The sequence below is a fragment of the Phoenix dactylifera genome, chromosome 5, assembly GCF_009389715.1.
Source record: "Phoenix dactylifera cultivar Barhee BC4 chromosome 5, palm_55x_up_171113_PBpolish2nd_filt_p, whole genome shotgun sequence".
In the NCBI taxonomy this organism is placed as follows: domain Eukaryota; kingdom Viridiplantae; phylum Streptophyta; class Magnoliopsida; order Arecales; family Arecaceae; genus Phoenix; species Phoenix dactylifera.
In genome coordinates, this window is record NC_052396.1 from 15,311,000 (window position 1) to 15,319,697 (window position 8,698).

Sequence of the window (8,698 nt, forward strand, 5' to 3'; positions counted from 1 at the left end):
ATTGTTGACGAAGGCAAGGCATGGTTTTTCGGTCGCGCTGCGGGGGGATGTGACCACAGCGCGTGAGCCGGGCGTTTTTGGGTCGGTAGTGTTGCTCGGGCGCTTCCAGGTCAGAGGGTCTGCTCGGTGCCTCCAGGTCGGAGGGTCTGCTCGGCACCTCCAGGTTGGAGGGTCTGCTCGGGCGCCTCCAAGTCGGAGGGTCTGCTCGGGCGCTTCCAGGTCGGAGGGTCTGGTCGGACGTTCACGCAGTTGTGACGATTTATATTTTTCCCCCAACACTACCCCCCGACTTCCGAGCTCGAGCTGCTCGCAGGCTCGAGCGCGGGAAGTAACTTCAGTCGTGTTAATCTTAATTAGGAAAATTTTGAATTATCGCGTGCTTCAAGGCGCTTTTAATGGGTGGCGTCTCCTTTTTTCGAAACGTTTCATCAAGGGAGTACCTTTTCATTTTTCGAAGCGTCCTCGCGTCGTAGGCTCATGATGGAGCCGCACGATCCAACGAGGCGTTTCCGTATTTGAAGCGTCGGTCCGAATTGAATGCCGCGCTTTAATTCTCGAGGTCGACGCGTGTCGTGATCTGGGGAGGGGGCAGTGCTCCGCCCCGCAGATCAGAGCCGTCAGTGGGACTTATATAAATCCCTATTTGGCCATCTCTGACTTCTTTTCTATAGCCCTTTTCTATCTTCTTCTCCATCCGAAGCAGCTGATCTTTTTTCCCCATTGTCTCCGGCAAGCTCCCGAAGGTGTTCTCCCCTGCCCACTCAGAGTTTTTCCTTCTTTTCTCCCTCTTTTTCTCCTTTCCGATGGATCTTGGTCCAGATGAAATAGGGTCTTCGATGAGTGAGGTGGAGGTGAAGATGGCCGAGGAGTGGTTCTTTCCTCGGTGAGGGTTCCGTTTGGAACCCGCCGGGTTCGAGGATCGGGTGACGAACCGCCCCTAGGCCGGATCGAAGTGTATTTGGAGGCACTCTGGGCCGGCCTGCGATTTTCCTTCCATGGGTTCGTGAACAAGTTGCTTGGGGAGTACCAACTCATCCCGGCGCAACTTGTTCCGAACGCATGGAGGACGATCATCGGGTTTCTATCCTTGTGCATAGCACATGGGATCCCGTCCTCCGTGAATGTTTTCCGGCGGCTCTTCATGTTGAAGTCCAACCCGGGAGACGGAGAGTGGCTCTATATCGCCCTTCGGGGAGGCCGGCCACTCTTCCAGGGCGCTCCGACGTCCATTCATGAATGGAAGAAAAAGTTTTTCTTTTTAGCTTCTGAGCGGACGTGGGCGTTCGACCCCAGGTGGGGGCAGAGCCGGCTTAAGACCGCCAACAAACTCTCCAGGCTTTCCAAACGCGAGCAGGGGATCCTTGACGCCGTTCGCGGTCTCGGGGATGATTTCCTCCTGAACGACCTCATAAGTGAGGATGCTCTGGTCAATGTTAACCTGAGCTCGGCGCGCCCTCAGAGTAAGGGTAGCAATTTAGAATTTTTATCCTCCTTTTCCTCTCAATATTTTACTAACTTTTTCTGCTCGTCTTTGCAGACATAGCGAAAATGATGACCAAGAACAAAGCTTTATACGCTCGGTTCCACAAGAGGGGCCCTTCCCGAGCCAAAGAAGGAGCTCAAGATCTCGGCTAGTGGGGCGGCCGAGAAGGACGCCCCTCGAGGTGGGCCCTCTGGAGCGGCTCGGAGGGAGGGCTCGAGCTCCGAGCCCAGGAGCTCGGGCTCAGCGGGAGCTGCCATGGCGCTACCATGTCCGGCGCCAATTTCGCAAGTCTCTGGTCGGCCGCCAATCCGACCAGAGCGCCCGACGCTCGAGCCGAGCAGCAGCCAAGGGGCTGCGAGGTCGCCTCCACCAAAGGCGACAAGGCCCCGCCTCCCCAGTCCACCGAAGGGCGAGGGCCAACAAGGAAGGCGGCCCCACATCCCGGAATGGGAAGTGTACGAGGGCGATTCAACCCTCGAGAATGTTGAGACGGCGTGGCAGATCTTCCGTGTCGCACTTCTCCCAGCCGACAGGGCGAAAATTCAGGCCATGAGCCTGAACAATTTTTTGGAGTCAACTCGCCTCTCCGCTGTTCGGGTAAGTCTTCATTATTTACTATTATTCATTCTTTGCGCTTTTAGATTTTATGCCCTAATTTTATCCTCAGCCTAATTTCTCTTCACCTTGCTCACAGCATCTTCACGAGATCGATACACTGATCATGATCGGCGCGGACTATAAGGAACGAACTCGTCGGTGTTTACGGGCACAAGAAGAGGCCGAGAGAAAGCTGGCGGAGCTCGAGCTCCACAAGAAGGAGCTTTTGCTTAGAGTGGGGGCTACCGAGGACGAAGTCCAAATTCTGACCGCGGTGCTCGAAGAAGAGAAGGATGCTCATGATCTGACTAGATCAGAGTTGTGGGCTGCCGAGGCTCGTTTGGCCGAGGCGCGGTCCCCCGCTCGTCGTCCGCGAGCAGGAAATAAAGAACGCGGAGCTGAAGGCCGAGCAACTCGAAGCTCAACTCGGAGCTCGGGAGAAGGAGGCCCAGGAGCAGGCCCAGAGCGTCGTTCAACTCTTCCGTAAATCGGAAGAGTTCCGTGATCTACTCGAAGAGGAAGCCATGAACGGGCTCATCCAGGGCTTCAACGACTTCCGCAATCAAGTGAGGCGGCTCTGCCCCGATTTCGAGCTCGACCTGCTCCAACCGAGAGCGGGAGTCGAAGGCTCCAAAGCGAAATCGGCCGAGGCGGTCGGAGAAGGCTTTTCTTTTAAATGAAACTCTTCCTTTCAATGCAGAACTTTTCTCGATAAATCTTTCCAAGTGTTTGAGCTTGGCTAAGTCCTTAGACTTAGGCTCAGTCGCGGAGAATATTTGCTAGGGCGATGATGACCCAAAGATTGATTCATAGATTGATTTTGATGATCACAAAACCTTGAAGTATAGATACTAATGTTTATGTTGCAAGGAGAAGGATATTTATTTTGCAAGGAACATAGCAAGTTGGAAGAACACAAGAAGGCCTCCAAAGCTCTCAAGTTGGAAGAAAGCTACAATTTATTGGCCCAAGTTTAAAGTTCAAAGGATTCAAATTGGAGGAGTAAAATCAAAAGAAAAATTCAAAAGAACAGTCTTCGAGTCGACTCCAGTGGAATTCGAGTCGACTCCGGAGAAGTATGAGTCGACTCTGGAGAAGTATGAGTCACAGGCAGAAAAGTCAGAGAGCAGTTTTCGGGTCTGAGATTCGAGTCGACTCCAGTGGAACGCGAGTCGACTCCGATGGTTGGTAGGTCGACTCCAAAGAAAGCAAGAGTCGACTCTCAGCGGAACACAAAGAAAAAGTCAGAGAGCATTTTTGGGACTCTGAGATTCGAGTCGACTCCCGCATTGCACGAGTCGACTCCGAGACTCCGCGACCATCAACAGACAGAAAATCAAGTTACTGCCTCTGAGATTCGAGTCGACTCCCAGACAGCTCGAGTCGACTCCAAGGCAGCGCTACACCAAGATGGCAGAAGGCTGTGTTTCGCAAACTGAGAGCCGAGTCGACTCCAAGGAAGTTCGAGTCGACTCCAAGACTGGACGAGCCAAAAGACAGAGGATCGGGAGTTCGGGCTCTGAGATTCGAGTCGACTCCCAGGACAGTCGAGTCGACTCGAGAGGACAAAATTCAAAATTGGATCCACGGACTTCAGTGGATGAGCCGACTCCGAAATTGCTAAGTCAGCTCCAGAAGTTGGCGAGTCGACTCCAGGTTAAGACGAGTCGACTCCCAGTCGAGGCAAGCACATTAATTCAAATTTGGAACAGTGGGCAAGTCGTCTCCGGTAAAACACGAGCCGACTCCTGCAACAGGTGAGCGACTCCTGATCGCGCGAGTCGACTCCGATCCCAACGGTCATATTGTCAGGAGGTGCATACTGGTTCCAACGGCTCTATTTTTGTCTCTAACGGCTATATTCTTGTTTCCACGTTATCAAAAGCTATAAAAACAAGAAGAGAGCTAGGAGAGAACTTATGGAAGTGGGAGAAAACATTTAGGGAAGAGATTCCAAGGGAAATCTCCCATAAGCACAATAAGGGCCATTCAAAGTGAAATAGAGAGAAGAAGAGCTTCCAAGTGTATCCCAAAGCTTCCTCTCCATCCGTGTGCTGCCGCGGTGATCCTCTACTTCGTGCCAAATCAGAAGAGGGTCAAGTAAAGAAGAAGTCGAGCTCCTCCATCTTCAAAACTCGTTTGAGGGCTTCTCTTTACTCTATTTGTTTATATTGTTATATTTGCTTGTTTAAGAAGCTTTGATTTGTTTTTATTCTTTGTTTTAATATCTTGTAACTTGATTCAATCAAGGGATTGAATCAAGGGGTTAAAGGTTTGTTGGTGAGCCAAAGGGAAAACCAACGGTGTAAGGTTTGTTGGTGAGCCAAAGGGAAAACCAACGGGGTTTAGGTTTGTTGGTGAGCCGAGGGTAAAACCAACGTGTAAGGGTTCGATTGTGATCCCGAAAAAACAATCGGGGGTGGTTCTAGTCGGTGAGCCTGGAAAAACCGACCGAGTTCGTTGTGACCTCGTAAAACAACAAGTTGGGTTGTGAGCTTGTAAAACAACCGGCTGTAATCTGTAGGATTATAGTGAAATTCCCAAGAAGTCTTGGGGAGTGGATGTAGGTGCTGGGGTGCACCGAACCACTATATGTTTGTTGTGTTTGTAATGCTTCTGCTTATTGTCTAACTAACACACTCACTTACTTAGATAAACTGCTTGCTTAACTCTTATCTGGACATCCTTTAGTTGCAAGCATATTTAATCAAGTCACAATCTATACATCAAACTGTTGCTAAGTTTAACTTTCACTGCGCATATATACAACTTAGCATAATTAATCAAAAAGTACTAGAAGTAGTTTAAAAGTTTTAAAAGACCCAATTCACCCCCCCTCTTGGGTTGTATCTACTGGGCAACAAGTGGTATCAGAGCAGGTGCTCAAATATTATTTGTAGTCTTAACCGACTAGAGCCAAAGATCATGACAACTCAAATAGATAGTTTTCTAGGAGAAGGACAATCAATTGATACACCTCCACTATTTAATGGCATAAACTATACACATTGGAAAATACGCATGCGCATTTTTATACAATCAGTTGATTATAATTTATGGAGCATTATAGTCAATGGAACACACACAAACACTAGTCATAATGAGAAAATGGCTCAACAAAATTCAAAAGCCATGAACCTACTATATTGTGCACTAGATAGGAATGAGTTTAATTGCATATCTTCTTGCATGACTGCTAAAGAAATATGGAATATGCTTGAAGACAAATATGAATGCACTAACAAATCTGAAACATCATGTGTAGAAGGAGAGCAGTATCACATTGAAAATCCATGCTTGGTGGCACAAGAGGTACATGCTGAAACTGAAAGCAATTTTACATTTGATGAACTCCATGATGCCTTTTCTGATTTGTATTTAGAATATAAGAAACTTATTTGTAAAAACAAAAACTTGAAGATTGAAAATCAAATTCTAATAGATGAAAAACTGAAACTAACCAGTAAAACTGAAATCTTAATTAAAGAAAATCAAGAACTAAATCAAAGAGATCAACTTCTCACTGAAAGTCATGATAAACTTAAGAAAAACAATGAGTTACTTTCAGAAGATAACAGAAGATTAATTAAAAAAGTTGACAGATTAAAACCTGTTGTTGAAAGATTTACCCTCAGCTCTGAAAAATTGAACCTAATGATAAATAATCAAAGAGCTGAATTTGATAAAGTTACATTAGGATATCAACCTTGGTACACCCAAAAACCTTTTAAGAATATGTTTGTTAAAACAGTTTTTAATTACTCTAAAACAGATTCTTATAAACAAAAGCTAAGTAAAATCTCTTCTGTTGTTCCTAAATCTATACATTACAAATTTGATGAACCAAAAAGGGAGAAACAGAAAATTAAAAGTTTTCCTACTACTCATGTTCGATCTAAGTTTGTTAAATTCAACAAGAGGATACAGAAATACATCCCTTGTAATCCTAAAATCTGTAAATTCATGGACAAAATAGCTATTAAGAGAATATGGGTTCCAAAAGGAACAATTATAGCTAACCTACAAGGACCCAAAAGAGCTTGGGTTCCTAAATTGAAAATATGATTATTCTTTCAGCATGCATGTCTAGCTATCCAAGGTTCTAATGAAAGATGTTATCTAAACAATGGGTGCTCTAGACATGTGTTAAAGAATTGAATTTAAAATGTAATTTAAAAGAATGATTTAAATGAAAGAAAGAATGAAATAAGTAATTCTTACATCTTCTCGTATTGAAATTACTTTATTAGTTGATTAAAACATAACTTGAAAGTATTAATCATTTTTGTGATATAAGTGATTTTTTTTTTTCTTGGGTATGAAAAGAAAATATATTCAAATCACTTCATTTTTATAGTATGCTCCACTCACTATTGGATAAGTTGCTAAATGATTAATTAATTTATTAAGAATAACTCTATGAATTCTCTATATGCTTGATTAAGAATTTGTATCCATGGCATTATTGTTTATTAATCATAAATATGATAATGTGTACTTGGTATGCTTTGGAATATATGCACTATGAATACCAAGATTAAAGAAACCATCTTTGGCATATAAAATCAACTCATGCTAGTATGTACTTAATCTCAAAAGACCTTGCCATAGGCTTACTTAGATTATCTACTTAAAGGTCAAAGTTTTGCTATGCATGCTAACTAAGGAAACAAACAAAAATCATTTCTAAATCTAAAGATGTTGTTTCCATCTCCAAATTTTTCAAAAGCTTACATTGGATTTATTCTTGAAAAATAAAACTGAAGTATTTTTCTGTATTTACTAAATCTTGTAAAAGTGGTTCAAATGATAAAGGTTTCCAAACTGTGAAGATAAAGAGTATCATGGCACAGTGTTGAAAACCAAAATCCTGATAAAGGTTATACAGAAAATAATATTAAATCCAAAGATTTCAGCACCAAGGACACCATAAGCAAAATAGGATTAATAGAATTCTTGAAGAAATGAAAAAGACAATTATGTATGATAGTCATCTACTTAAATAATTTTTAAAAGACTATCATCACTGCTTGTCATACATATGATTTCTATTTTTGATGAAAATTTTGATCTTCTGAAAAATGGAAAATGAACCATTGCATATCTTTCATATTTTTCAGTCGTACATGTTATTATGAAAATAATGCCAAATCTGATAGAGATATGTCTATCCTTGGATATCATTCATCAAGCAATGCATATAGAATATTCAATGAAAAGATTTTAGTTGCAGAAATATCAATTCATTTTATTCTTTATGAGACTAATGATTTATTATCAAAATACTAAAATCAAATTATATGGTTAATCTTTTACATATGCACTTAATGAAGAAAAATTGATGACTACTAAAAGACTAAATCAAGAAAAGAGGAAATAGATCTTGATAAAGATTCTTGCATGATTAGAAGTAAAGATCATCATTATCATGTGCTTGCTTCATGAGCTTTATATTCTGTCAAATAAATGTGTAGAATTCACTCCTATGTGGTTACTTCATTAAAAAGGAGATCTATGAAAAATAACCACCATATTTAAAAATACACATTACATATATGATAAAGCAATATGTGATTTAGAACAAGCATCAAAAGCATGATATATAAAAGCTTAAGCAACCTTTTTGATAGAAAGTAATAGTGATAAATCTATGCATCAAAAAGATGAATTTGTGATATCTTATTTGCTCAAAGTATGCATTGATGACATCATTTTTGGTTCTACTAATGAAGAGTTATATTGCAAAGTGAGTTTGAAATATGATGAATGAATTAACATCTTCTCTCAAACTCCAAATTAAGACAAACAGAAAAGGGGATCTTCATTGACCAACGTTAGTCCACAAGAAAACTCTTATAGAAGATTGGCATGAAGAAGGTATATCTATGACCCCATCTTGTAGAATTTGAAAAGGATGAGCAAAGTAGATCTATTGTGTTAAAGCTGTATTGAAGCATGATAGAATAATTATTTTATCATACAGCTAGTAGACCAGATTGTATGCTCATTATGTGACCTTGTGCAAGACTTCAATCTAACTTTAATTAATCATATTTTATTGATAACAAATAAATCATAATCTGAATTTTGATAGAAACAAATGTTTAAGATAAATTGATTAAAACATAGTTAACATATCTTATTGATAATTATCTTAAGCAAATAGAATCTAAACTAAATTGACTTGAACTATCTTGGTTAATGAATCTATCTCTTTAGTTCAAATGATATGTGCTTGCTTATATTTAGGCAATCTCTTGAGTAAAGTGACTCAACATGCAACTATTGTCATATCTTATATTGAGTCATCTAGTTAAAAAATATATATGTTGGATGAATGCTTTGTATCTTAAAGAAACTAATGACCTTCCTTCAAGAAAGAAAAATGAGAAATTTCAACTTGAAGGATATCTTCATGTAAGATACACTAAACATTTACATGCAAACAAGAGAGAGGATCTTCTTCAGCCAAAAGTTCACACATAAGAAATCTAGTTTGGCTTGAAGAACATATAATGAATAGGTAATTTAGATACCTTTCTCACAAATTAGTTGAGCAAAGTCAGTAACTTAAATCTTATTATGGCATGATTAAATTCTTTAATTATTAATTTTTGA